Source organism: Glandiceps talaboti, chromosome 20 (genome assembly GCF_964340395.1).
Source record: "Glandiceps talaboti chromosome 20, keGlaTala1.1, whole genome shotgun sequence".
In the NCBI taxonomy this organism is placed as follows: Eukaryota; Metazoa; Hemichordata; class Enteropneusta; family Spengelidae; genus Glandiceps; species Glandiceps talaboti.
In genome coordinates, this window is record NC_135568.1 from 3,131,239 (window position 1) to 3,135,513 (window position 4,275).

Genomic DNA, 4,275 nt, shown 5'->3' on the forward strand with positions numbered 1-4,275 from the left:
ACGTCTTACCGTCAGTCATCAGACTGGCTATATGAAAGGAAGATTCATAGGTGAAAAGTTTCATTTAATTTCAGATTTACATAATTTTACAAAACAACGTAACTTAAATGAGGATATTTTATTTGTTGATTATGAAAAGACATTTTACAGTGTGAACTGGATATTTATGTTTAAAGTACTGGAAAAAAGGAATATTTTTCACTTCTTAGAGGGCTCCAACAAGACTGTCCTCTATCTGCACTTTTTAGTTTTACTTGTCATTGAAGTTCTTGCATGCAAGGTCGATAGATTCATTGGAACACATATATTTAGAGTGCTGTTGCAAGTGAAGGTGGTGGCGGTGACGACGGCGGTGATGATGATGATGATATGTTATATTTTGACGTATAATACACAACACCCATACAGCAGTCCAGCTACACAATAGCAACGTGTACAGCTACTGAAAATACAATCATCCGGTGCATTCATTAGAGTGGCTCTATTTGATAAAACATGTCTAAAATGAGTTACATATTATCCAATCGTTTCACCATTTCATAAACTTCAGTAGTATTCATATGGGATACCTGCCAATTACTCGCGAAATGTTACTGAAATGTTACCTTTCTTCGTTGTTCATTCTTCCATCTACACACATAAGTTCAAACGCATATTGAACGCAAAGTGACTATATTTTTTTTCAATAGATTAAAAGGGTTAATCATATTGGATTTTAAGTTTCTAACAGACTCGTGATAAAGGTCGTCGACCCCCTCATATTTTGAGTGTGACCGGACTTTACCTATTATGTAGAGCGCCCTCATCGATAAAGATTACCAATATTAGTAGATGGACTTACGTGTCACGTCATAAAACTATGATACCACAGTGCGTACAATTTTCTTTTAAATCCCAGGTGTTTGCAGTGGTGTTATCTTATATGCCAGACAACTGTTTTGCATCTAAATATTATTATTCATTTTAATTAACACACATGTTAAATTATTCATGTCCCTACCAAGAAGCCACGTTTACTGCACAAATTACTAAGTTAAATTAAAGGTGTTAAATTTCTATAATCGCTCAGTGTAAATAGCATATCCTTGATATTAATCGTCGTCGAAACACGAATTAATAATATAATATGAATTTTTAAATACATAGACACACTTTAATGTTTGACATGTAAAAGTAGAACACACCCTCAGAAAGTGATGGTGGTGATACACGTTCACCTAAAGTGTTATATACGGGTATGGTATATATCTTATATATATATATATATATATATATATATATATATATATATATATATATATATATATATATATATATATATATATATATATAAACAAGGGCTTGATATGTGGACTAACACTGTGATAACAACATAAATCATCATATTCAAGAAATCATATTTATAAAAATTTAATGGTAAATAATCGATATAGTTATATTATTTTCTTTCTTAATTGGGAACAAAGGTTAGACTAACTTCGTCTTAGCTGTATTTCTTATCCTTAGGAAATACACAAAAGTCGTCCTTACTGTCATTACTACCGTGCGGTCTCTCGGTCTAAAACAGAGTTAAAGAAATTTGTAATCTGGCTCACCCACTAGTCTGTTTTCTGTCTTCATTCCAGCTTATTCTCATACATCATCGAACACTATGAAATCGCTAATTCTATAATTAGGTTGCCATTACTTCCAGAAATCACATCTGAATTTAATTTTCCCGGCTTAGTCATTCCAGTGATATGATTTGTGGAAGTGATTTGAATCATCATACCGATGTTAGACGGGAAAGGGTTGTCATGATGGGCAAGGCATCGTTACAAGTACACATAATAACCTTTACCAAAACAATGCCTTTAAAATTAGTTGACAAAATTAAGTTTGGGTCACCAGTCATATATAATTGGATAGTCGGTACTTGTAGAAAATAGAACCAATGGGAGATCCCCTTGTTAAGTTAAAAGTGTGGGAAGAATATAATATAAAATATGGAGAGTTTTCAAGCTAAAAATTGTTATAAATTTATTTTTAACTTTTATCTTGTATAAAAACACTCTACACGTGTATCTCAGCATCTCGTATATATATATATAAGTTGTCTGATGATCGCGCAATGCGTGAAACTCCGAGTTACAACCAAGAAAGAGTTCCAGTACTACCAAAACTATTGCGCTCTGCCACTGCGGTATAGAGCACTGTCTTAGCAGATTGATACTCACCGAGTTATATATATATATTACCATTGTTCAAAATGTCCTTCGGTTTGCCAATTGCAAGTTTCGTCTTCCATTTTGTATAATTACTGTAACTAAGGGCCCTAGGAGACTGGTACTACAGTCCCTTGGGAGATTTTATCTCGTAGCCTTCAAATGTGTTAAGTTTGTTATTGTACTTTTGTAAATGAAAATGTCCTCAACTTTGTTTTTCAATTTTTCTCCGTTTAGTCTCCCAAGGGCTACACGTGCTCACCCGACCGAACATCGCAATTACTCGGTCAGGTTATCATTTCATGCAAAGGACAGTGTTTTTGTTGTTGTGTTTTAAACATGATTTTATTCAAATGAAAAATAAAAAAACCTGGAGTCTTTAACAATATCAGTAATGATTAAAAGTAGATGTGCAGATAGTATATATACCAGGACTGTGAATTATATGTATCGCGTTAGAAACTAACATTAACTGTGCCATTTCATCCCTATCATTGTTGATGCAAACAGCTGGGTATGAGTTGAGATTATTCTAGTTAATATGGGTTGCTTGTAACCTGCAGCCCCAGACTTATACACATACTGGAATAATCAACTCACGAATATTTTCACGTTTCTGTACACTGATATGGATATGTGATCTAGGGTTTCCAGTACTGCGTTTTTACTTGATGAAGGACGCTCTTGTTGAAATATAAACGATATAACTTTACCGTGTTTGTTGTCAGTAATGTGATCCCATCGCTGCCAGTGTGACGTCATCATCACGTGACTGAAAATGTCTGGAAAAAATTTCCTCGAATGTAAAGACGGTCATGTTTACCCAGTATACTGAATCCTTGGACAATTTACCAACGATGTATACAAATATGTTTCTATTCATTAATCAATCGATAGCCCGTACCGTCTACGATTTGCTGATCTGGAACCACACAATACGCTATTCATAAAACGTAATATTGTAGTGCTACGAAACAGAATTTATTAAAAATGAAAGTAGACCTTTTTTTAGTAGATAAATGTTTTAAAACTTTACGAAATTTTTATGAGTGGCATAATAACAAAACTAATAAACCACGTGTGTTAATCGGCGAATATATAACCCAGGTTTGATTCATTCCAAACCGAAGTGTCCACAATCAATTATGAGAATACAACACGACAGCATTCGATGTTTTCAACAATTGCGACTTAGCGTGACATGTGTTCATGACCAGTGTCCAATAGAGTTCACATCACGATCATTGGAATGTCATAGAAGGACATAGTACTATCTCTCATATATGTACACTTCGGTTGATTAAGGCGGAGAGTCGAGATATTCTCCTGGGGAGAACTACCATCAAAAGGGCATTATCATGCTGGATTGATCACGCTGTGAAAATTGATAACAAAACGTTTGGTTGCCTGTGGATACGGAATTTATAAATACCTTGATTACCTTCCATGATAGGTTTAAATGAGATTGGATCGTGAACTTGACACTGAGCTATATTTAAAACAATGTTGTCATGTTTTGTATGGAATACGTCCAACGTACTGTACGAAACGAAGACAGGGACAGGTGCGTTTAAATCTAAAGTAGGGCGACTTTCTAACAACGCCTGAAGAACCGTCGGGTCTGCGCATCCTTTATCTGCGGTGACAGTGAATTCATGATATTTTATTAACCAGTGAAGACAACCGACACCAATGTCCATTGAAACGTTTCTCTATTGTAGTCTGTTAAATGTAGTTTTTGTGCCTGCGTGGGGTAAAGGGGTCAGCTGGGGTCAGTAATAACACCGTCTATAAAATAATAGGGGGCGGCACGGGTGTCATATTGTACGAAGTACGGACGTTATCTCGTATTTTACTACAGGTAGTTTACTACTTTCTTCGTCTACCGTTTTGTTTGACCCTCCCTAGCCATAACGGAATTAACAACGTCACATATCGTTTCTACATAGTTTGTATTTTATAATGGCCTTCGAATGAAATCAGCTCCAATTGAGAACGTTGATGGCGCTCGTTAAAAATCGATAGTTATAACAACAATAGGTTTTGAGCGATGAGTGTGTCATCAGTGAAA